General features: G+C 37.6%; 1 long non-coding RNA gene across 1 annotated transcript; it reads left to right on the top strand.

The window, feature by feature from the left end:
- Positions 1 to 3,383: 3,383 nt before the first annotated feature.
- LOC103883826 lies at positions 3,384 to 26,268 on the top strand. The gene is made up of 3 exons (XR_646194.4): positions 3,384 to 7,455; positions 20,676 to 20,768; positions 24,457 to 26,268. It is a non-coding gene; the product is annotated as an uncharacterized LOC103883826 (long non-coding RNA).
- The last annotated feature ends 1,204 nt before the right edge of the window (positions 26,269 to 27,472 follow it).

Here is a 27,472-nt window from a genome sequence, read left to right as displayed (position 1 = left end):
AAATAAATTTCATACTACTTTCACAAACTAAATCAGGCAGAGTTCCTTGTTCTCCCTTACATTTTACAATAATTTCTATAAAATAAGGATTTTGTATTTCTTAAAAGTGTGGTAGAACTCATCTTTTAAATTAAATGGACCTCTATTAGTGGTGGGGAGACAAAATTTTATTATTATTTTAACTTTCATAGACATTATTGGTCTATTCAAGTTTAAAATTTCTTCTTGTGCCAGTTGTGGTACGGTTTTTTCAGAAATGTATCACATTTTCCCTGGACTTTCCTATTTATTGCCATGCAGTTATTCACAACATTCTTTTATGATTTTAAAGTCCCTATAGTTTACTTCCCTATTTTATTATACATTTGTTTATTCACACCTTTTGGTCTCTTTGAGGTATTAGTCAGTCTTATCAGAAGTTTACCCTATATCCTATTTAGGAACCAGATTCAGTTTATTGTTGTTGCTTATTTCATTAATTATTATTATTTTCTTTTTGTATTCTCCCTTCTTTATTTTTATTTTTTATTTTTTTTTGTAGGATGGCTTTTGTGGGGATGGTTTATCTTATTGCTCTTTTTGTGGCTTCCATGTTGAAGTTTGAGCTTATTCATGATGTTACAGTAGGTAGTTCAGACATGAGGAGGGCAGGAGAAGCCTCCCACCCACCAGGGATGTTAGGTGACCATCAGGTGATGGTCAGGCTGTTGTTAAACTGTCTCTCTAAAATATTAATTGCTCTCAGCCAGCAACAGGGAAAGGCAGTCTCCCAAAAGAAAGAAACACCTGAAACTAGTGATCAGCAGCTTCCCAATAAGATCTCAGGAGTTGGGCAAGTGGGCTCAAGCATGTGCATTAAGAGGCCAAATGTCAGAGTTTAACTGGTATCTGACCTTCTCTAGGAATGCTGGACTGGTGAGGGAAAAACGCCTCAAGTGAGCATATGCACAACTTCAGTAAACACACTGCACATGGGCCCCTTCCAAGTGCTGGCAGGCCGCTGTGCATGCAGACAGGCCACCCCAAGGAAAGAATTAGGAGAGTAGCAATGCAACCCGGGAAGCATGCCAATGTATAAAACTCCAAGTCAAGTATCAAACGTCAAACCACACACTTGAATCTCTCAGGTCACCCACTTGGCCCTTTTCCAAGTGTACTTTACTTTCGTTCCTGCTCTAAAACTTTTTAATAAAGTTTCACTCTTGCTCTAAATTTTGCCTCAGTCCCTCCCTCTGCCTTATGCCCTTCATCAAGTTCTTTCTTCTGAGGAGGCTAGAATTGAGATTGCTGCAGACCTGTATGATTCACTGCTACTAACAATGATAAAAGCATTTGAATGTTTAAATTTTTTTGTTTCCCACAAGTTTTGATACGTAGTAATTTCTTGTCTTTTAGTTCTTCATATTTCATATTTTCCTTGTGATGTCCTTTTTAACCTAAGATTTATATTGTATTTTTTTCTAAGTTTCTGGACATATGGGGGTATTTTAGTTATTCTTTTGTTATCGTAACAGGTTTGTTGCCTGATGTACAGCAAGTAAATACACCGAGACACAGGCACACAGAAAGAGGTTTAATGGTAAACAGCTGTATGAGGAGAAGGGAGGAAACCCCAAATGTGCCACTATGAGGAGTCTGGGACTAGGGATTTTAAAGGGTCTGAAAGAGTAGTGGGTCAAGGTATGGGGACTGTTGATTGGTTGAAGAGTGCAAAATGAAGTTATGGGATGGGAGATGGAGGAACTGCATTCTCATGCTGATTGGGTTCTTCTGTGAGGGTCTTCAAACTGGTTGATGTCAGCCATTCTGCTGGAATTCAGGATCTGAAAAGCATCATAAGCAATTCTTAAATAAAAGCTTTGTGATTCTAAGGTGAGATCTATATGTAGGAACAATGGAGATGCACATGGTCAGTATGTAGTGCTCTGTGTCTTCTGGTTAGTCAACAGCTATAAGGGAGTGAGACAAAGTGCAACCTGCTTAATACTTATCATATGTCTGTCCAGAATCTGTAATTCTTGTTAACCTTGTAAGGATGGTTTCACTTTGTTCTTGATTTTTAATTTCGTTGCATTAGTGTCCAAGAATATAGTCTGTATGAACTTTATGACCTCAATCTTGCATAATTTATTTAGGCTTCACATGTTTTCCTGCACAATTTTGTGGATGTTTTATTCTCAGTAAGAATATGTTTTTCTGTTTATTAGTTGTTTAACTTTGTAATGATGTGACTGAGATCTTTTATTTTCTTTATTTACTTGATCTGTCAGATTCTGAGAGGGATGTGTTGAACTTCCTAATCTCTGGGTTAATTAATTAATTCTTTTCCATAATTCTAGCACATACATACACACACATATGTATAGATATGCTATCTTTTATATTTTTGTATTATTGAGTTATTTTTCTTTCCTGAGTACATAACACTTTATACCTTACGTGTATATTATCTTAAACTCTACTCTTTTGTTTTGTTTTGTTTTGTTTTGAGATGGAGTCTCAGTCTGTCATGCAAGCTAGAGTCCAGTGGCGCAGCAATCTCAGCTCACTGCAATCTCGCCCCGCCCCCTCCGGGTTCAAATGATTCTCCTGCCTCAGCCTCCTGAGTAGCTGGGCATATGCCACCATGTCCAGCTATTTTTTTTTTTTTTTTTTGTATTTTTAGTAGAGACGGGGTTTCACCATGTTGGCCAGGCTGGTCTTGAACTCCTGACCTCAGCTGATTTGCCCTCCTCAACCTTCCAAAGTGCTGGGATTACAGGTGTGAACCACCCACCGTGCCCAGCTAACTCTACTCTTTTGATGTTAAAATAACTAACTCCGATTTTTTTTCTGGCCAATATTGGCCACTAACATTTATTAGATTGCTGTAGTCTAATAAATGAAAATTAGAAATTTGTGTTATCTTGTGTATAAATCCCTCTTTTCTGTTTCATTTTAAAAATTTTCTATATTCGAATGTACTATTTGATGAATTTTGACAAATGTATATACCTGTGTAATTGCAATCCCAATTAAGATATAGAATTTTATTTCACCCCCCTAAAGTTATCTCATACCCCTCTGTAATCAATCCATTTCTCACCCTACCCCACCCTAATTCTACCAAACTGATCTGATTTGTATCACTAAAGATTGTATTAGCCTGTTCTAGAACTTCATATAAATGGGATAATCCATTCCATTCTCTTGCACCTGGCTTCTATCTGCTCAACATAACATTTTTGTTATACATCCTATGAACATGTATAGTACATTCCTTGAATGTAGTCTATAGAGGAAAATTGTTGCATTACATTTTATTATATTACATTAAATGTAATTTAAAAAATACATTTAATTTTTTAATGTATTTAGCCAGAAATCAATAAAAGTCAAATACAGTCATGCACCACATAACAACATTTTGGTCCATGATGGACCACATATATGATGGTGGTCCTGTAAGATTATGATGGAGCATATATAGAAATTTGATATATGACACTTGATGCTAGCATTGCAGATTGAGTAGAGGAAATGGTTAATATTTAGTGATGGTGCTGGGGCATTTGATTTTCCATATAAAAATTATAAATAAAAGTATATTTATCATCCAGGTTTGTTTAAGTGTGTCTGTGATGTTAGCACAATGGTGAAGTCACCTAACAACACATTTCTCAAAATGTATACCTGTCATTAAACGATGCATGATTGATACTAAATTATGTGAGTGACCAGCTTATTTAGTATTTTCAACCCATACATATTTGGAGGTCTGCACATTGTTCAAATAAATGTTTTCTGAATACTACATGATATAGAAAGAGACATGGATTTTAGAATACACAGGCCTGGGTTAAGATCCTAGCTCAGCTGCATAAGCTGGGTGACCAAGGCTAGTGGCTTACCTCTAGTAGCTATAGGATAATAATACATACTGGCAAGTATATTGTTAGGTTAAATGAAATAATATTCAAACGGAACTTGACACATATTTGGTGTAAAATAGCATTATGTTGAATTAAAATATACTTAAAAATTTCTCTAATACTTGTGTTTGTTAAATTAAAAGAAATTACATTTTATTACTCTAAAGATGGATGATCACTAAAACTAGGTTGTAAATATGTTTCTAAATAGTAGACCTTGAGAAATTGATAGTTTGAAATTGGAGCATATTAATTTCCTGTATATAAACGGGCCTTTATAAAGTATTGAATACCAATTTATTCTAAAAAGTAATTAGACATTTGAAAACTATTGTTTGTACTGTTAATTTGCTTAGCAAACCTTTCCCCATGTATTTGTAGTGATAATTCTCAGCTTTGCCTTTGTACAGATGATACTGATGAGAGTGTATCATTGAGCTTTTACCACTTTGGTAACTTGAAGTGTCCACGTGGGACTAGTTGTTCATATATTGTAAAAAGCGATGGTATTTCCTTGGCAAAGAAGGTGTTAAAACATATGAGAACATTGTAGATTTCTACCTGTTAGAAATCTAGTTTTTTTTTTTTTCTGTCCCAACACACTTACTCCTCTTTCCTCAACCAACCAATTGACTGGTTACTTTGGCACTAATAAAATAACGATACCGATAATAATAATAGCTAATAAGTTTTGAGCACCTGTTATGTTCCAGTCATTATTCAAAGAATATTTTACATACCGTATTCCACTGAATTACTGAAAAATGCTAAGCAGCAGGTACTAACAGTATCTCTATTTTCTGGAAGACACAATTGAGGCATAAGGAGATGCAATAATTTACCCACGGTTGGACAACTTGTATCAGAGCCTAGACTTATGATAACAATAGCTAATACTTGTTGAGAACTTACTATATGCACTAAGTGTTTCATTCGTTAACTTTTTAAAAATCATCTCAACAACCCTATGACACAGATACTATCATTTTACAAATGATGAGATTGAGGCAGAAAAGGGTTATATAACTTAACGATATTACATAGCTCGTAAGTGAAGAAGTTGGGATCAGGCTGGGTCCAGAACATGTGCTTTATTACCCCTTAGTATTATCTCTCAACCAGACAAAAATATTTATAAGTACTTAATGTATGCACAGTATTATGGGGATCATAGAAGAAACATAACTTTGTTTTCTTTATTCATGAACTTACTGTGTTGTAAGAGAAGTGAAAAGAACACAAATAAAACCATTATGGGAAGGTATGAGTGCTGAACTCTTATTACAGAAACTAAAAGTAAAGGGTTTGGAGAAGAGAGAGATGGGTATGTATTGGAACTCCGGAGTGGACCTTTAAGTACTCTCAGTGAATAGGAGGAAGGTGGAGAAAGGATACTTTGTAATGTGGAATAACCTATTAATTCTCCATAAACAACATGTCTTGAATTAATTTCAGGGCTAAAACTCATTTATCTTGTTATTTTTCCTCATTAGGAGAAAAATCACCTTCTTAGTATTTTTATACCCCTTTCTAGTAAGATTAAATTAACTCTGTAAAGATTCTTGAAAATTTTCTAATTCTTTACTCCATCAGAGTAAAAATATTTAATGTCTTATGACATTAACTAGAAAAGCTAATTTCCTTTGCCTTTAATTTTGGCAATACTTTCCTTCATATAAATAATGATAGGAGGAATAAAAATTTCTTGTGACACTTTAAATGTAAATTTGATAAAAATGACATCTCTTTATGCATACAGAATATTTATATGTTTTGGATCAAAGATATTTTTGGCAGAAAAAAAAAGAGAATTAATAGATTGGTTTAATGGAGAGTCTGTCTGTTTATAAAGGCTTATATGAAAAGATGGGTTTTTCCTTTAATGGCACCAGTGGATAGATTCATTTAAAATAGACTAACTCAGTATGTCCAAAATGGAACTAATAATCCCACTCACCAAAGTTTTTCCTTTTCCCATGCTCCTTATCTCAGGTAGTTACATCTCAAATTGTCACCTCCTGCAACTCACCTGCCTCTGCTCCCTCATTCTCTTATGCCTATCAACCTCAGGGGCTGAAACTGCCTTTGATCCCTCACTCTTTCCTTTCTACCCATCAACCTCTGGGGCTGAACCTGCCCCTGCTCCCTCACTCTTTTCTTTATACCCATCAACTTTGTAGGGCTGAACCTGTCCCTCCTCCCCTACTCCTTCCTTTCTATCCATCAACCTTTGGGACTGAACCTACCCCTGCTCCCTCACTTCTTCCTTTCTACCCATCAACTTCCGGAACTGAACCTGCCCTTGCTCCCTTGCTCCTTCCTTTCTACCCATCAACCTCTGGGGTTGAACCTGCCCCTCCTCCCTCACGTCTTCCTTTCTACCCATCAACCTCAGGGGCTGAACCTGCTCCTGCTCCTTCTCTCCTTCCTTTCTACCCGCCAACCTCTGGGGCTGAACCTGCCCCTGCTTCCTCACTCCTTCCATTCTAACCATCAACCTCTGGAGCTGAACCTGCCTCTCCTCCATCACTCCTTCATTTCTACTCATCACCCCATCAACTTCTGGAGCTGCACCTGCCTCTCCATACGCACTCCTTCCTTTCTACCCATCAACCTCTGGGGTTGAACCTGCACCTCTTCTCTCACTCTCCTGTACTTATTAACCACAGAGACCTGTTGATTTTTTTTTTTCCCAGATAATCTCAGAAATCACTCTCAAATATCTGTAGGAGCCTGGCAGATAAAATAAAACAGGCTGGGTTTGGTGGAAGGGTATGTGGTCAGGTGGGGAGTGTATGTTGTCTATAAAGAGCATATGCTTCTTACTGCCAGGCAAGGTAATGTTATGAGGATCATGTAGCTCAGTACTGCAAATCTCTACGTTTCTAAAGAGGAGGTGTAAATTTAGGTTTTGTGTAGTCTTTGGATTTTATGATGTTGTCAATGAATTCAAGTAAAAACCAACTCATATTGTATACTTCAAACAAGTCATTTAAGACAAAATTGGGTTTGTGGTGTTGTCAGTTTATGACATCTTTTCTAATACTATTCTTGTTCTCCATTCTCACAGCTGTTGTTCTAATTTAGGTCTGTAACATCTTTGTCTAAAATATTACAGCGTCTTCCTAACTGTTCTCCTTGACTCTAGTCTTGTTCCTGCCAAGCCCTCCTTTATCCTGACTCCTGACTGGGATTTCTAAAATACAAAGTTCATCAGATTATTCCACTGTTTAAAAAAAAAAAAGAAAAAAAAAGAACAAAAAAAGCACCTTTGATGACTCTGGTACTTAGATTAATTCCAGACTCTTTGGCCAGGTGTTCCAGTCCCAAAATTCTATGGACCCACCCCAAATTCCTGGACTCTATCTCTGTGGTTTCCCCAGCTACAGCCTTGGTTCTACCACACAAGAACATTCAACATTCTCAGAACATGTCAGTTTCTTTGGGTATCACACATTCTGCGCTCTCTATTGGGAACATCTCTCTCAAGTTCTGCTCATCTAGCTCAACTCAAGTATCATTTCCCTCTGAAACTCAGTTCAGGGTATAGTATATGTTCAATCAATAATTTTTGAATTAATGACCAGCCTATAGTCTTCTCTAAGACAGATGCATGTTATGCTAGTCAGAATTAGTCTCTTAATGTTTTTTCTTACTGTTAGCTTGGTACGTATCACCCAGATTATAGCTAGAGGTACAGTGTGCATGTTTATTACCCATGTTGAATTGTGATCTCTCTTTATCCACAGATCCTAGCACAATGCTTAACACATGATAATCAGCCAATGAAGCTTCTTAAATTGAAGTTATAATATCTTCTTACTAAAAGACATTACTGAGATTTTTTCTGTTTTAGATTTTTTTTATGCTCTAAGAGTTCAATGTAGAAAGACATGTAGAATGCTTTTTCTAGAAATTAAAAACTTTTATTCAAGAAAGGCTTGTCTGTGGCTGCCTATGGAATAATTATATTCCAAGGTCAAGTATTTTTAATAGTAATGCCCCAAATTATGTAGCATGCTTATCTAAGGACTTCAGGATCCTTTGTGAGCCTGTTCTAAGTAACCCATATATCAGTCCTCTGAGGTGAGTCAGATATAAATAAAGGCCCTGGAATATAGGAAAAGGCTGGATCTGGGTAACCCCTCAACATGTACCATTTCTGAATCAGTTCAAGCGAGTTGAGTGCATAAGAGAGAAAAAACAGAACCACTGAGTAGTGTGAGACTCATTTGGAAGAACTGCTGCTTGTATGAAACATTACTATCAAAAAGGGAGAGAGGGCATGGCATCTCCTCTCCATTATAAACAAGATTGAAAAATAAAAATCACAAATGGGCCTACACATAATCATATCTTAGTGCATTTGGTGAGTTAGGAAGGAATCATTTTCCTAAAATTTTAATAATAGGATTTTCCCCAATAATAGCTTAAAAGAGAAGACTGTCTTTAAAGTTGATGTGCTTGGTCAATGCTACATGGAAAATTACCTGAAGAACATGACTATTTTAAATGTCATAAGATATTGAGAAGAGTTTCTTTTGCATAGACAACACGGCTGTGCTAAGATACTCCTAGGAGCATGTGTTCATCTGAGAGTTCTGTCACCTGTCACTGCGTTGTCTTGGGGTTTCTGTAACATTATTTATTATTAGCTCAGGAGAGGCTGCATGTAAGTACAAGATCTCATCCTGCTGAGAGCCACAAAGTTGGATGAAACTCAACTTGGGAGCTAGTTGGCTCTGAAGAAAGATACTTTCTTAAGAAATAGGCCAGGCATGGTGGCTCAGGACTGTAATCCCCACACTTTGGGAGGCTGACGGGCAGATCACGAGGTCAGGGGATCGAGACCATCCTGGCTAACACAGTGAAACCCCGTCTCTACTAAAAATACAAAAAAAAAAAAAAAAAAAAAAAATTAGCCGGGCGTGGTGGCAGGCACCTGTAGTCCCAGCTTCACGGGAGGCTGAGGCAGGAGAATGGCGAGAACTCGGGGGGCGGAGCTTGCCGTGAGCCGAGATCGCGCCACTGCACTCCAGCCTGGGCGACAGAGGGAGGAGACTCTGTCTCAAAAATAAATAAATAAATAAATAAATAAATAAATAAAATAAATAAATAAAAAAAAATAAAAGAAATAAGACCCACAGTCCTCCGCCTTTTCCCTCCCCTGTAAAAGGTATAATTTGTGGGCAATTGAAGTCACAATATAGAAATTGCAACATTGTCCCAAGGGGGATGAAGTCTCGCTCAGCTGCCAGGCAAGAGTACAGTGGTAGGATCTCGGCTCACTGCAACCTCCACCTAACCTCCACCTCCTGGGGTCAAGTGATTCTCCTGCCTCAGCCTTCCCAGTAGCTGGGACTACAGGCATGTGCCACCATGTCCAGTTAATATTTGTGTTTTTAGTAGAGACGGAGTTTCACCATATTGTTGAGGACTGTCTCAATCTCTTGACCTCGTGATCTACCCTCCTCGTCCTCCCAAAGTGCTGGGATTACAGGCATGAGCCACCGCGCTCAGCCAAAATAGTTGGTGTCTAAATGATACACGTTTGTTTCTCAAACTTTTTCTCAACTAGGCAACATAAAAGGCAAATGTTGGTCCTGTGCCATGGAAGGGTGAGGCGAGCCCAAGGCAAATCTTATGGTGCTGAAAAAAGTTCATTTGGAGCAGCTGTCCAGGAATGGGGCCAGAGGAAAGTTCTCAAATTTAAATTATGCATTTTGAAAATGGGTTTAATTTGTTGAATAGTATCAAAATATTACCTTTTATTTTAGTTTTGAGGCAGGGTCTCACTCTTTCACTCAGGCTGGAGTACAGTGGTGTGATCACAGCTCATTGCAGTCATGACTTCTGAAGGCCTCAAGTCATCCTCCTCCCTCAGCCTCCCAAGGGACTACAGGCAAGTTCCACCATGCCTAGCTATTTTTCTATTTTTTTTAAAGATGAGGTTTCACGATGTTGCCCACGCTGGTCTTGAACTCCTGGACTCAAACTATCCACCCACCTTCTCCTCCCCAAATTCTAGAATTACAGGAGTAAAACACTGCCCCCAAGCCCAAATCTCACCTTTTAATTAACAACACAAGGCATATTGATTTTATCAGTTCTAAGGTATATTTTTCCTCAGCAAACAGGTATGGAGATTGTACATGTCAAGCACTACTTTGGGCAAGAGTGAGACTGTGATGAGTGAGGAGGCAGAATCCCTGCCCTTATGGAGCTTACCTTCTGGTAGAGAGAGACAGGTCACATACACAAAGAATCATTTTATAAAGTCACATTCACGTGTGAAAAAATAAAATATGATAATATGGCAGAGAGGATCTATAATTGGGATGGGGCTGCTTTCACTGAGGCAGTCTGAGATGATATTTGACTGAAGTCTTGAAAGAAAAGACTAAAGAAGAGATAAACCATCAACAGTTATATGCCAAGTATCATTCTAGCCACTTTTCATATATTAACTCATATGAACCTCCTAACAGCCCTCTGGAGTCTGTGGTCATCCAGATCTGGGAGAAGAGCATGGCAAGCAGGAGAAATAGCAAGTGCAACCCTTTGCAGCAAGACCAAGTCTGGTGTGTTTGAGTGGCAAAAAAGAGACTGGTATGGCTGGAGATGAGGGCAGTGGGGTTGACAGTTCAGCAGGGGCCCAGTCAGAAATGGGTTTTCTTCTGATGGCAGGCAGAAGGTTTTGTAAGACCTTACATAGGAGAGTATCAAGACCTAGTTTATACTCCAGGAGTTCTCCTGGCCTCTATGTGAAGGATGCAGCGTAGGGACAAGGGTAGAGATGGCAAGGCTGGGTACCAGGATGTTGTGCTGAGAGATGGGAATTCTGATGACAGTAAGATGTCATCAGAATCGGGCTCTATGCTAGAAGTAAGGCTAACAAGACTGGCTGATGAATTAGAGGTGAGCTGTGAGAAAAAGGAAGAAACAAGGACTACTCTTGGTTTCTGGAGTGAGCACTAAATGGACAGTGGTGCCACTGTTAAGATGCAGACTTGGAGACAGTGAATTGGGGGAAAAGAATGACAGTTAAAGCTTTGTTTAGTTCATGTTAAGTATGTAGTGAAAATTATATAACTAGCATTGCCTAGTAGTTGTTGGAGATATGAAACCAGAATTAAGGAGATTGGCCAACTTAACATATGATTTTGAGAGTCACCAGTTTAGACCTACTATTGACAGGCATGGGCTAAATTAGAACACCCACGGAGAAGGGGGAGAGCAGATCTTTGGGAAATTCCAAAATTAAGAGTTAGGAGAAAGGAGGAAAAACCAGCCAAAACAGACTGAAGAGGAGGGTCAGTGAGGTAGGAGGAAACCCCAGCAATTGCAGTGTCATGGAGCCTATAGTACAAAAAATTTGTAGTAGGATGGAGTAATGAACTACATCTGATACTGTCTAGAGGCTAAGGGAAGATAGACTGATCCTGGCTTCCCAAGATGTAGCTCATGTGTGACCTTGATAAAAGCAATTTTAGTGGTAGGTTAGGTTTAAATCTCCAAATATAACGGGTTAAGAAAAGATAGGAGATGAGGAAGCTGGACTCTGCTAAGAAAAAAAAAAAACTATTTGATTTTTTGAAAAATATTTAAGGATAAAATACATTCATAAACTTTATTCCACCTAGTTTCAAAACACCTCACTATTAACACAATTCTCTATATAGGAGTTTTGTCATTATTTATTTCTAACATGATTTACTCAATATTTCACTTCTTTTAAAAAACTTGGATATTGGTAGATCCAGCCTATTAGATCATACACCTTAGATTCTTTCTAAAAGAACTGACAAGAAAGCTTATGACAAAAATATAACTTTGATGCATTTTAATTATTTTTCTCAGAACAATACATGAAGAATTATTAGTACATAAGTTTCAGAAAGATGATTCTATTAAATATCTTACATTCTTACACTTAAGCAATGCGCTTTTTAGTTGTGGTATTTTTCCAGTTTATTTTTATTCTGCCTTCTTTGTTCTTTTCTTTGCAGCCTTGTTTATACTATAAGATACAGACACAGTGCACCCTTTGCCCTTCCAACAAGATAGTTGCCATTTTGATCTGCCAATCAAACTCAAGGGTCTGCCCTGAAAGTTGAAACAATCGATCATAGTTTGAACACTTGGGCAGTGTCAACTAATTTTAGTCACCAAGCCTGGGTTGATGTGAGGAGTGATTGGCAAGGCATTTGTCCAAGACCAAGCGAGGGTTACGACTGTCCTTATGGTTAACAACTGCACAAATAGAAACAGGCTGAATTTGTGAATGAAGTTTCAACAAATTATTTGGAGTATGAGTCTGCCTGTTATCTGAATTTATTATTTCAGCTCTTGGCATAATGAGGATTAAAAACTCTGTTTACTTGAAGCTTTTCCCACTAAAGGACAAGTGATGCTTTCACTTCCCAGCTCTGTGTGTACATAACCTACCATATGCTTAATTTAAGACACCACCTAAACAAAACCCCCAAACAACCCCTCACCCTAACCAACATAAGGTGTGTATGAGAGGCAAGTTTCCTGACTTTACCTTCCCTCTTTCATTAAATTTTTGTGATAGGGAAGGATTGAGTGAAATCCTACCTCCAAATTAGAACAAACATATTAAAAAACAAACATAGGAAGTGAAAATTTTAGAGCCTCGGCAAGTCTCTCCTCTCCCTATAAATTGCTGCTTTCGTAAAGGAGCCCACCCAGGACTTTAGACAATACAATGGGAGTGTGTGTCTAGGAATCTTTGGTAAAGTTTCTGGATGGGAACAAATAAGGCTGTTTGCTACCTTTCAGTTGCCTTACACATCAGACACTGGCACAGAGAATGACACACAATGAGATTATTCAGGGTTTATTGCCCTTCTTGCTTGGCGTGCTCCCACCTGACTGCTATTGGCTTGGAAGCCAGGGAAATGTAAGTATGTCAAGACTTTATTGGGCCAGTGGCTGCCAGCAAAGCAGCTTCCAAGTTTCCCAATTTTTGTGCCCAGAATCCCATCAGTTCCATCTCAACCCACAATTCAGAGTAAGCGAGTGGTTTTCCTGATGGCAACAAATTGCCATTCCTTAATCTATTCTGTCAAGAATTGACGAACTTCTGTAGTTGACTGAAGCAATGATAAAATAAACTCAAGGTATTACAAGTACGAAATATAAAAATGTTGACCTTTAAAACATTTTTTAATTAAAATATGATTGGTAACAATTTAAATAAATTTTAAATCTTTAGTTTTCAATTATGAAAATAAATGCACATTGTAAAATTGTAGAAATGACAACAGCATATCAAATAAAACAATCCCTTCTTCCCAACCTCACTCCTCACTGATGATGTTTTAAGGATTTATTCCTTCAGAAATTTTATTCTACAGATATAATCCTATGTATTTGTAAATAATACATACACATATGTACATTCTATTATTTCCAAAAAAAAGGAATTGTAGAACCAGATGCAGTGGCTCATACCTGTAATCCCAACAATTTGAAAGGCTAAGTTAGGAGGATCACTTGAGGGCAGGAGTTTGAGATCAGTCTGGGCAACATAGCGAGACCCTGTCTCTACAAAAAAAAAAAAAAAAAATTAACCAGGCATTGTGGCACGTGTCTGTATTCCCAGCTACTTGGGATGCTGAGGTAGGAGGATCCTTTGACCCCAGGAGTTTGAGGCTGCAGTGAGCTGTGATTGGACCACTACACTCCGGCCTGGACAACAGAGAAATACCCTGTCTCAAAAAAAAAAAAAAAAAAAAAAAAAAAAAAAGGAATTGTAGTATTGTGCTTTGCTATTTTTTACTTAAATTTGTCATAAACATTTCTCCATGATATACATAGCACATCAGAGATACTTTAAGTGATTTTTCCAGTCTTTCTATTACAATGCCATGTAAATATACAAATGAAGATGTGAGATACAGACCTGGAATATCACTCACATTGCTTATTGACTCACAAACATTTATTGAGTCCATTCTATGTGCTAGGCAGAGTTTGATTTTTCCCACTTAAGATAGTGCCTACTCATTTGATGGTAAGAAAGGTGAGAATTTGACTCTAGTTACTCTTAACACCTCTCCCACTCTCTCTTACTTCTCTACATCTTCCAAAGTAGTTATATAACTTTTGTCAAACCTGTTTTCAAGTTTTCCATTATTATGCCCATGTGAATGTTACTCTCAGCTGAGCCACATGATGTATAACTTCTCCTTCCTGCCTCAGCATTTCTGAGGGGCAGTGTAGCAGGCAATAAGAGCGCTGACCCTGAACCATGGCTCGTATCTCATTTTCTCCATTACTAACTGGCATGACCATGGGCAAGAACTGTAACTTCTCTGTGCCTCAGCTTTTTCATAATAGCGGCTGCTCCACAACAATTCTATAAGGTTAGGATGAATTACTATATACAAAATACTTAGAACAGGGCTTGGAAACAGTAAATTTTATGTAAGGTGTTTTGTTTGTTTTGTATTTTTTTAAATTATACTTTAAGTTCTAGGGTATATGTGCACAATGTGCAGGTTTGTTACATATATATACATGTGCCATGTTGGTGTGCTGCACGCATTAACTCATCATTTACATTAAGTATATCTCCTAATGCTATCCCTCCCCCTTCCCCCCATCCCATAATAGGCCCCGGTGTGTGATGCTCCCATTCCTGTGTCCAAGTGATCTCATTGTTCAATTCCCACCTATGAGTGAGAACATGTGGTGTTTGGTCTTCTGTTCTTGTGATAGTTTGCTGAGAATGATGGTTTCTAGTTGCATCCATGTCCCTACAAAGGACACGAACTCGTCCTTTTTTATGACTGCATAGTATTCCATGGTGTACATGTGCCACATTTTCTTAATCCAGTCTGTCATTGATGGACATTTGAGTTGGTTCTAAGTCTTTGCTATTGTGAATAGTGCCACAATAAATGTACATGTGCATGTGTCTTTATAGTAGTATGACTTATAATCCTTTGGGTATATACCCAGCAATGGGATGGCTGGGTCAAATGTTATTTCTGGTTCTAGATCCTCGAGGAATCGCCACACTGTCTTCCACAATGGTTGAACTAGTTTACAGTCCCACCAACAGTGTAAAAGTGTTCCTATTTCTCCATGTCCTCTCCAGCACCTGTTGTTTCCTGACTTTTTAATGATCGCCATTCTAACTGGTGTGAGATGGTATCTCATTGTGGTTTTGATTCGCATTTCTCTGATGGCCAGTGATGATGACCATATTTTCATGTGTCTGTTGGCGGCATAAATGTCTTCTTTTGAGAAGTGTCTGTTCATATCCTTTGCCCACTTTTTGATAAGGTTGTTTATATTATAGTCTCCCAATAAAGGATATAAGGGAGGTACTTTTTAAAAAAATCTTGTCTTTTTATTTTATACTCTCACTTTATTAATAATTTGGCTGTGTGTATAAATCTGGGTTGAAGATCGCTTTATTCACCTCAGAATTTGAAAACATTTCCATTGTTTTCTGGCTACATAGGGTTCTTTTACCATTCCATGTCCTGTCTTCATGTATGTAATCCATTTTCATTTGTGTTTGCTTATTTATTTTTTTCTGTTTCGTTTTGTTTTCTCTCTCTGGAAATTTTTAATATCTCCTCTTGACACCTAGTTATTTCACTGTTTCATAAAGATATGCCTGGATATGGGTCTTTCTGAATGATGGTGCAGGGAACTTGGTGAGCTCTTTTAAATCTGGAGATCACATCCTTTAGTTGGGAGAGTTCTTGTATTTTTTATTATTATTATTATTGACTTCTTTCTAGTTTTTCTGCATGGTATTTCTGGAACTCCCATTAGTAACATATCCACTTTCCTGAAGAAAACCTCTGATTTCTCATCTTTTGCCTTCTGTTTTTCATCTTTTTACCTTTTCATTTTAATTTTGAAATATTTCCTCAACTTTACTTTGCAGCTCTTCTATTGAAACCTTTATTTTAGTATGTTTCATATTTCATTAAATTTATTCTTCCCTGACTGGTCCTTATTATTTTTTTTTTATACCTTTACTTTCAGTTTAGAGGTACATGTGCAGGTTTGTTGCATAGGTAAATGTATGTCATGGGGATGTATTGTACAGACTTTTTCATCACCCAGGTATTAAGCCTAGTACCCATTAGTTATTTTTCCTGATCTTCTCCCTTCTCTTATCCTCCACCCACTGACAGGCCCCAGTGTGTGTTGTTCCCCTCTGTGTGTCCACATGTTTAGCTCTCACTTATACGTGAGAACATGCAGTATTTGGTTTTCTGTTTCTGCATTACTGTGCTAAGGATAATGGCCTTCTGCTCCATCCATGCTCCTGCAAAGGATATGAGCTCATTCTTTTTTATGACTGCATAGTATTCCATGGTGTATATATACCACATTTTCTTTATCCAGTCTATTGCTAATGGGCATTTAGGTTGATTCTATGTCTTTGCTATTGTGAATAGTGCAGCAATGAACATACATGTGCATGTGTCTTTATAATAGAATGATTTATATTCCTTTGGGTAAGTAACCAGTAATGGGATTTCTGGGTCAAATGATATTTTTGTCTTTAGGTCTTTGAGAAATTGCCACATTGTCTTCCATAATGGCTGAACTGATTTACACTCCCATGAACAGTGTGTAAGCATTCGTTTTTCTCCACATCCTTGCCAGCATCTGTTGTTTTTTGACTTTTTAATAATGGACATTGTGAGGTGGTATCTCATTGTGGTTTTAATTTGCCTTTCTCTAATGATTGATCAGTGATGTTGAGATTTGAGCTTTTTTTTTTATATGATTGTTGGCCACATGTATGTCTTCTTTTGAGAAGTGTCTGTTCATGTCCTTTAGGAACTTAAATTTACAAGAAAAAGAAAGAACCCATTAAAAAGTAGCCCTTAATATTTTTTAATAACATATTATAGTTTAATGACTAGTATATCTTATATGCTAATATTAGCGTTTTAGAATTGTCCCAGTTCTTTTCATTGCTTTGTTACGTCAAATTCCCTGTTTACTTGTTTGTTTAGATGTCTGTCTTCCATGTTAGAGGCTCCCCCAAGGAGTAAACTTCCACCTTCCTGGACAAGAAAGAGAACTTGTAAGGTCTAACTGCTCCTCACATAAACTTTTAACCAATCATGCTGTTTTTACTTCTGCCCCTGACCTTTTGTTACCTGATGTAATGCCTACGTTCCATAGCCAAATTTTTGCCCTTCTCTAAATTTGCTTGTCTTTAAGGAACAGGATGCCTACTGTAAGAAGTTCCCTTTGTAATCAGACCAGTTGAGAACCAAGATAGCCTATCAAATGACTTAAAAACACCTTAAACTTCATTATAATCTCATTTCCATCTAGATGACACTCTCACCAGTGCCATGACAGTTGATAATCACCATGACAACAACTAGAAGAAGTCATAAAAGGAAAAAAGGAAGACAGCACTACTGGTTCAGAGAAGTTTACTACCCTATTCTGGAAAAGACATGAATATTGCTCCTTTTGCTTTTACTATACAAACTCTTCATTAAAGAGACTCTGTATTTTAACCTTGTCATCCTTCACTAGTTGAGATTTGCAAGCCGTGTTCCCACTTCTCTATTCCCTGGCCATTGAATAAATCTTGCAATACGTAATTGGGAACATCCCATCTTTTGGGGCTACTGGGTTTATTAGTAATATTTTGCTTTTATAGGACCTTGGAACTCCAATTCCTGGGCCTTTCTCCAGTTCAGTGACATGAATTGCTTATGTCTTAGTGTCTTTCTGTCTTCTCCACTACAGGCACATAGGTTTCCTCACTCTGTTAAGTCAATGTTCACTCTTCCTTTTAAGTTCCTTCTTCAATTTTTGTGGATGTCTTCATTTGCTTCCATCTTCTCTAATGTTTTCTTTGTCTTTCTGAGTTATACTTTATTACTATTTATTTACTTATCTTGCTCTAGCCTCATTTTAATTGGCTTTCAGGGGAGACTAGAGATAAACATATGTGTTCAGACTATTATGTTTAACCTGAAGTCTGTAACATTTTTCAATAAACACTTTTAAAATTCAGAACATTTATTCAGTGCCTACTATATGCCAAGCTCTTGGCTGAGAAGCTGCTTCTTGAATTTTTAGTGCTTACAATGATTATTGAAAATATATTTCAGGCTTCATTAAAACAAACTCCTTATGTATTTCTGCCAAGCAAAAAATATATTAAGTAAGTGATTCTTTTTGGCCTGTTGGAGTTACTGAATATGTTCAAAAGGAAACATTTAAACAATATTATGTTATAAAGTTATCATAAGTCAGATTGTTTTTCTTCCAACTAGTATAATTCAGAGTGCTTTTTACTTTTTAGGTCTTCATGCTTGTGAGTGTGTGTATGTGTGCAAGTGTGTATAAGTGTGTGAGTGTGGATATGTGCATTTGTACTTGAAAGTGTACGTGTGAGAATGTGTATGTGTGATGTGTGCCTGTGAGAGTGTGCATGTGTGTGCATGAATTTATGTGTGTACAGGGGCATAAGAGTGCCTATATATCTATCTGTGTGTATCACTGCATGTGCGTATGTGTGTGTGTGTGTGTGTGTGTGTGTGTGTGTGTGTTTATGGCACAAGTAGGAAACAACTCTGCTGGTGACACTAACACCAAGGTCCTCATAATCCCTCCATGCTCCTGTTCTTCCACTTATAAAACTAGAATTACCATTCATCTTGTAGATATTGAAATGCATCATATTATAAAACACTGGGAAATAGCTCTATTAGACATAAAATAAACTGCTGCCTATAAAACTGGGATTAATGAAATGTTAGAAGCGAAGGTGTTTTTACTCGTGAGGCTTATGTTCCACTCAGGCAGGATTACTGGGTCTGGATTTGTTCTTGCTTCCTGGAATTATATTGCTTTTCCATCTGAGAACCCAGTTTCCAGTTAAAGAATTATGTTGATTAGCTACCAAGGGGTTGCCTTTGTTCTTTGCCCAGAGGACTGGTGGCAAAACAAAGAGAGGAAGAAATTGGAAAGCAGCTCATCTTTAGTACTAAAGGGCCTCCAGGGAGATCACTGTAAAAATTAAATAAAAGTGAATAAATAAAACTTCTCTTAAAACCTTGCTATATAACACCAGGAATGTTCATATAACTATGCCGCTATCTATTCTACATTCAGAGATATAAATGAAATACTTCTTTCAACCTGATAGCATAAGGTTTTAGATAACAAATATGCCATCCTTCAATCTCAAGTAAAGAAACACTTACTTCATTCAACAGTTAAGTGAGCTGCTATCTGGCCCTCATTATATCTGTGATTTAGAAGGACTATGCAGGTCTGTGTTGTCCACATCAGAGACTACCAATATAAAATGCAGTAAATGGGATTTTTATCTTTCAGCACGCCTCAGAGTTCTTGCACAAGATACACTTCTCAGTCTGCATATCATCAATCTAACGCAAACGATTATCTCTGCACAAGAGACTAAACCGAAAGCTCTTATGCTCAGCATCATACGTAAACATACCTGACACTCACAGTTTCTGGGATTCCTCGAAACTCTCTGGGCCATGCAAGATGTTCCATGCTGTGACAAACCTGGGCTGAAAGTAAAAGTGCACTATCTCATGAGAAGTTTGTTGACAGGTTGGGGAGTGAACATTTCACCAAAAATCAAACGGTGATTTGTTCCCAGGCTTCCAAATTAGCTGGTAAATGCTGGCATATCAGTAGTAAGATTATCCTTAAAAGTCAAGCTCAAGGTTCGTACTTTTGTTTCTTGCAATTAAAAAGATATGCGTGGAAACCTTGTATTGTTTTTATTTGCTAGCAATAGTATTTACAGATTATAAAACAACTGAATTTAAGCCTCTTTAAAAAATAATAAGAATGTTATATCTTTGGCAAAACACAGAATAATGGGCAACTTACACCACCATTTTGACCTTCTATAATTTGATATGTTATCTTGCTTTTAAAAGGTTTCTTCTTACAAAACGATGTTCAGGGTGAATGTTCAAAATAGTTCTAACTTTTAATATTTAGTGCCCTCCTGTTCTTTGAATCACTGAGCTCATTTTCTCCTAAGTTAACGAGCTTTGATAATCACGTTAGGAATATTCATTGGGTCTAAAGTTTCTAGACTTCACCAGCACTCACTTTGTAATAAATGAATAAACCTCCTGATTTCAATAGTAAGCGGTGAGTGAAGCCTGTGGTTCTAGCAAGGTGTCTGCGAAGTTGGGTCACATATTAGATGCCTCTCGGGCAATTAGCTTATCCATAAACTGCTGGGACATGATCTCTGGTCTTACGAATGCACTCTCAAAGACACAAGAGAATTCAGAAAGCTGTGTGTGTGTGTATAAAACTTTATAAATTAAATTATTGAATTTTCTGTGTTACTCAATGTATGCCTTGTTTTGAGAGAAAGTGACAGCACATTACTTTTTAAATCAACTTGGTTCACTTAAAGATTGAAATATAAAGAAAGAGATTGATCACTACCACAGGTCCTCTGTTGCATGTATAAGCTTCTAGGTTAACATTGATAGTGTAAATATTAGGAAAAGGACTGTCGTAAAGTATGAAAAAGGAATAGATTAAATGTATCAAGTTCATACAGATATTTGGAATGTTAAACCAAATAATTCAACACAATTGAAATAATCAATTCGTTCAAGTAAAACACTTATCTGTAAAGACATGCTTTTTATTATTTCAATAATTTGAAAAAAGATATTTTTCAACTAGACTTTTGCAAACTGATGTCAATTCCATTGTCTCTAGATAATAACAAGATGAACAGATCCCACAATCTCAAGAGGACCTCTTTTGAATTTGTTTTCTGAAGCCTTGGAAAGTCTTCACTGACCATACTAAGTGAGTTAAAAAACCACATATTTATTTCCAAATAGTTAAACTGGTTCAGGCCCACATCTATTTTGGGAATTGCATGCTGCCAACATAAAGAATTCCCCACATCATTTCTGTTATAAAGCTATTCTTCATTTCCTGCCCTATAGTGGAGCTGTGCTTTCATTTTTTATTTCCCTCATGAATTTGGCTGTCTTATAGTGAGGAGGGAGAGGCAGTGATTTCTTTATTTTGAGGCCATCTTTCAGACAGTAAGCTGCCAAACTCATTCGAGTATTTTCCAAGAACTGGCATTCTTATACTTCACCTTGTAGCTGTCCGGGAGATATCCCAGAAACTTCATTTATTGGGTACAATAAAACTCATGGCTTCAACATAATTCTTTTCCTATAAAAGTAAAGGTATGTGCAAGACATATTGAGAACAGCAAATATGTAGATAAAAGGCTCACAGAAACTTCTTCTCTTTCCACCCATTACAGGCATTAGCAATGTCAACATTTGCTAGAAACCCACCATGGCTGTGATGCTCACATCACAGCTTGACTGTGAAAATTACAACCCAGTTTGAGGTTGTTGAGGTCTCAGGGCATATTGTGCTGATAGAGCTAAGAATGAGCACTAATTTCTGCTCCAACCCAAAGGGACTGTGAATCTGTACTATCTTCTGGCTACTGAAACACAGCAGCAGGCCTGTGAGAAGCAAGCCAGGAACATTAGACTGAGGCAAAGGGAAGGCATCTTTTGTCCCAGAATCAGTACTTGCAAACCTTTCTAGCATGGTAAACCTGCGCTGACATTTTTTTTAACATTTATTTTAAGTTCAAAGGTACATGTGCAGGTTTGTTACGTAGGTAAATATGTGTTATGGGGGTTTGTTGTACAGATTATTTCATCATCCAGGTATTAAGCCTAGTCCCCATTAGTTATTTTTCCTGACTCGTTCCCTCATCCCACCCTCCACTCTGCAATAAGCACCAGTGTGTATTGTTTCCCTCTATGTGTCCATGTGTTCTTATCATTTAGCTCTCACTTATAAGTAAGAACATGTGGCATTTGATTTTCTGTTCATGCATTAATTTGCTAAGGATAATTACCCCTGATATTTCCAAGGTTTTGGTAAAACTACCAATGGAGGCCCATATACCATATGCTTAAATATTTAAAATGTATAAAACTAATAAACAACTACATAATATATTCTCTCCTTCTACCTTGACAAGTATATCTTCATGATGACATAAAAGACCAGGTTCAAATTGAGAATTCTTGGACTTCGTGGAGTAAATTTAGACTACAATGCGAATGACAAATTTGAGGAAGTAGCTTTTAATGGGAAGGGGTGGAACTGTATTACAGTGTCCTGACGAAAAACACAGAGAAGATATATGGAAACACTGGGACAAATATAACACTTTGTAACTTTTTCGAATGCAGTTTTGCTGTGCTACTTAGGATAAAAATGTCAGACACAGAAATACCTCTACAGATCTTTTTCCAGAGGTCTCTTTTGGGCCTCATTTGGGCTTTAAATGAGGCCTGCAGGTGTGTTTGGCCCACTCAAAACCTATTCTTTCTTTCCATCCCCTCTCTCACTGCTTCACTCTGGATGGCTCCAGGCAAGTGAGAGAGCCCTGTCTTCCCCAAGCCCACATTGTGTTGTCCTGTTGCCCAGGCTGCCTGGAGATTTTCTCTACCCTCTACTCCTTGTCAGATCTTCCAGCCTTCTTTCCCGTCCTACCACACTCAGTTTAAATAGAAAGAGGAAACCTCCTCCTTCAAGCTTTCCTTAGGCATCCCAGAATTGACTCCTTTCTCTTTGGATCATGTAACCTGCCCTGTGTCTCCCTACACTGCTTTATCCTGTTAATCTTTGAGTACTTGTCTTGTATCATTACTAAACTAAGTGCTTCCAAGGTGGATATGTTGGCTCAGTCATCTTTGTATCCTTTGTATATCACCCTCTATAGTTCCAGGAGTGTATTAATGTGCAGATAATATGGTTTTGTTTGTTTTTTTGAGATGGAGTCTCTCTGTCACCAGGGCTGGAGTGCAATGGCGTGATCTCGTGTCACTGCAACCTCCGCCTCCTGGGTTCAAGCAATTCTCCTGCCTCACCCTCCTGAGTAGCTGGGATTACAGGCATCCGCCACTATATCCAGCTAATTTTTTGTATTTTTAGTAGAGACGGGATTTCACCATGTTGGCCAGGCTAGTCTCGAACTCTTAATCTCGTGATTCGCCCGCCTCGGCCTCCCAAAGTGCTGGGATTACAGGCGTGAGCCACCGTGCCTGGCCAATATGTTTTAAATTAAAGATGAATAAGTAATGAAAATGAGCTTTTGACCTGAAGAACCTTATCTGCTATTTGAGGAGATAATTCTGAAACACAAGACAATATGTAATTAGATCTTAGTTTCATCATCATTATTGCTATCATGTGATTAAAGCTGGGGGGCAATTTCTATGCTTGGGATTTTGAAGAGAAGATCTAGAGTGCTGCAGTGACGGGAAAGCCTTCATAAAAGAGTTGGGCACGAACTCTTTACCAACTTAAGGACAGAATATAGCACACAGTAATAATACTGGTAGCTAACACTTACTGAAAAACATATTTTGTGCCAGACATTGTATAAAGTACGTGATTGTATTTAATTCTCATAATATTCCTATAGTAACGATTTTTATCCTCATTTAACTATTGAGGAAACAGAAGCCTTAGCCTTAGAGTTATTGACTACTATCCCAACATCAGGGTAGAGATAAAATTTGAACTGCTGTTTCATGTTGCTTTCAGGGGTAAGTGCTGATAAACGGGAGGACAGGAATGGTTTGCTGAATGAATAAGCAATCAAATAATAGGTAAAGGAAAGAAAGACAAGGGGTGGGCATTCCAGTAAAAAAACTCAAGGCTGTGAGAAGACTGACTCTGAAGTCACAGAAAGTTTACAGTGGGAAGATTAGGGAGAGGAGTTTTATTCCCAATACAGGATGAAATGAAATGTGGATTCTTTTCAAACTTTTATTTAGTTTCAGGAGTACATGGGCAGGTTTGTTATATAGCTAAATTGCATGTCATTGGGGGTTTGGTGTCCAGATTATTTTGTCATCCAGGCAATCAGTGTAATACCCAATAGGTAGTTTTTTTCAATCCTAACTCTCCTCCCACCCTCCTCTCCAAAGTTTGTCATTTTTGAGAGAAGAGTTGTTTTTTCACTTTGATTATTGTTCAGTTTTATATTCTCCCTTGTATGTTATGATTTCATCAGATTGGATTCCTCAGGTCACTCTTCTCATTGCCCAACAGTAATTGTTAATATAAAGTTATGGACTGAAAAAATAATTCTCAACATAAATCCAACAGATAATACGATAGGCAAGGAAACATTATCTGCTACCAGGGCTACTAGGCACTATTCTTCTTCAAATATATATTCTTAGGTTTACCTAACCAATCATTTTTTCTTTCCTTTATAAATGCCCTAAAAAATGACTTGAATAGTACTAAGATCTTTTGTGAACATTAAGGATATTACGGGATTTTTTCCCAGGATTCTTTAAGTGTTTTTGGAAAGTAATACATCATATACAAATGGAGGTTAAACTTCAAGTTACAAGCAATATTTTATTAAACAAGGAGAGAAATGTATTGTTATTTCATTTTTCTAAGTTTTCCCTGTGGCTTCTTGTTACAGGGCATCTGGCTATTTCTGTCACTGCGTTCCACATTTCTGACAAATGACTTAACACATGCCTACTCTGAACACTACAAACTTGGAAAAGTAAACCCACTTTGAGTTACCCACCACCTACCCATCCATCACCTGGGTAAGGCTGTGTGCCTCACAGTATCATCTCCTTCAGAGTCCTGCCAGATGCTGGAATATGGAGCAGCACCAAGGGACAAGCAGATAACAAGGGTGTTGTAAAAGATATCCATGGATAATGCACTTTAAACAATGTTAGTTTAATATCTCAAACCCATAACATAGATCCAACTTTAGAAGCGGAATGTAATGTGCTTGTCAAAAAATATACTGGCTTTGACTTAAAAAAAAGATTGTGACACTCTACATTATATGTTTTGGTGGTTATTAATATTTGTTCTTAATTTGAGACCAAGACTAAATAGAAAAATATCATAATAGCCAACTGCATCTATCCAGGAAATGAGGGTGAATGGGGACGTGGTGGGTGGTAATTAAAGATTAGAAAGATAGAACAACTTTGGGGAAAATAAAAGGGAAAAAATTGAAAGGAAAAATAGGTATGCCTTGAATTCTTTATCAATATTAATAATAGCCAACCTTTACTGAGGGCCAGGCACTGGTTTAAATGCTTTACAGATAATATTTTATTTACTTATCACAATAATCCTTTAATTATTATCTCCCTTTTATTAATAAGAGGAGTCTGGCATGGAGAGATTGAATGGCTTATTTTGACTCCCACACAAGTCACTGAGTGCTGGCAGCCTCACCCTCCCCACTACACACCACTTTCTTAATGTTCCTTAGAGGAAAGTCAACTTCCTTAAAAGAAATGCTCTACTACTGTCCTCTGCCAAAAGATCATTCACCCTGCACATGGGCTCCCAGCCTAAATCCAACCATCCCTCTTCTAGGGCTGGACCTAATGTCTCAGTTCAAGGCAGACAAAGAATGGCTTTTACATAGACAGCCCATCTCTCTGCTCCTAAAAGTGGCTAATAGCAGGTGTGAAGGTTGTTGCTCGTTGTCTCCAGAGCCCTAAAAAGAAATGTGTGTGTCACTCCCAACAAAAGAAATGTGTGTGTGTCATCCCTAAAGGGAACAAGCCATTTAGCATGGGAAAAAAAGGTATGAGCTAAGATCTCACACAATGTAATTTTTTAAAAATGAAAAACAGCACTTTTGCAATCTTGAAATCATAGATTTAAAATTTCTCCTATAAATAAAGAAGCAAATGCAATATTCTCTTTTCTTCTTAGCAGCACCTCCTCCTCTCCATGTTTGGATCATAATATAGCTGTGTATATCCCACAGAGTGGATCAAAAACAATAAATGATCATTTTCCCCAGATTAACTTTTTCCTTGTATTTAGAGGTTTTGCATTTTAAAAGTGTGAGAACTGTATATATACACTCAGAGACCCATATTTGAGCTTCTTTCTCTATATTTTATAAAATTTACCTCTGGGACAATCTTGTTATGAAAATCAATATATGAGAGCCCATATCTTATCTTCTACCCTTCCATTTACCCCTTTCCATACATATTTCAACGGAAAGGTAGTGGAATAACAACATAAACTTTCAAGAATTTCCCACTGATTTTGAACTGAGGCAGATGTAAGTTTGAATCACAGCTCTGCTCTTCCTAGCTCTGAGGCCAAAGGAAACTTTCAATTTACTTGTCTGCTAAATGGGGCTGTTGGGAGGAATATTTAAGAAAATAGGCCGAGTGCGGTGTCTCATACCTGTAATCCCAACACTTTAGGAGGCCCAGTAGGGTGAATTGCTTGAGCTTAGGAGTTTGAGACCAGCCTGGGAAACATGGCAAAAACCTTTCTACTAAAAGGACAAAAAAAAAAAAAAAAAAAAAAAAAGCCAGGTGTGGTGGTGTGCACCTGTGGTCCCAGCTACTCCGGAGGCTGAGGTGATAGGATCTCTTTAGCCCAGGGTGGCATGGGAGTGGAGGTTGCAGTGAGCCAAAGTCATGCCACAGCACTCCAGCTTTGGTGACAGAGCAAGACCCAATCTCAAAAAATATAATAATAATAATAATTATAAAATAAAGAAAACATACAGCAAGTCTGCATATGCATGTACCCTGAACATAGAAGGTGCTTAATGCATGATGATCCTTTATTATAAAGAAGTTACAAGCCAAATTGTATTTAAACCTCAACACCTCCACACATACAGCCTCCAGCTTAACCACAAGAGAAATATTGTCCTAAATAAAACAATGTCTTGGTGGGAAAAGGGGTTAATGATGTCTTCTAACAGTGCTTAAGCATTAAAATGTCTTTCTTCCAACACCTTTTTCCATTTTGTTATTGACAAATGCCACCTCCCAAGTGATGAGTAGGTAACACATGATCTATGGAAGAGCAGGCTCTCCATTTCTCTCACCACTACGTTTCTTTGGAGGAACAGGGTAATTAATATTGAGACACAGCCACTGCTTCCATCACCTGCATATCAATCAACTTCTGCAAGGCCAGAGTTCAATTAATTGATGTCACCCTGGAGGCACCCGAAGCAGTTAACAAGTCTCTAAACTTGGTGGAAAAACAAGCTGCAAGATCCAATCTCCCATAAATTCCCACTGCAGAGCTCTATCTCCTAATTTATCCTTATATGCCAAATAACCCTCTGTTAATACATACTTTGCAAGAGTAATGCATGGAAGGCAGGTACTGAAAGGTCACAGCACATCAAAACAAAGGATTAGGACATAATACTTTTTATCTATGACTATTAGGAAATACCATTTTGTTTTAAATCTTATACTATAATCCATTTTTAAGAGAAAGCGTGTCTTAACTGGGAAGTTTCACAAGGTAACACCCTTTTCACAAACATGCATTTCAGTATTTTTTCAAAGGAGAAGAAGTTCAGTGTTCCTGTTGTTAAATATAATTTGTTGACAAGATAGACCACAATGAGCTATGTATGATGGCCTTAGGTATTGTGGGGAGGAAGTGGCCAGGAGAAGATGTAGGGT

This window comes from Papio anubis, chromosome 6, assembly GCF_008728515.1.
Source record: "Papio anubis isolate 15944 chromosome 6, Panubis1.0, whole genome shotgun sequence".
Taxonomy (NCBI): Eukaryota; Metazoa; Chordata; class Mammalia; order Primates; family Cercopithecidae; genus Papio; species Papio anubis.
The sequence above is the reverse complement of the archived record's forward strand: the minus strand, read 5'-3'. Positions and strand labels throughout refer to the sequence as shown.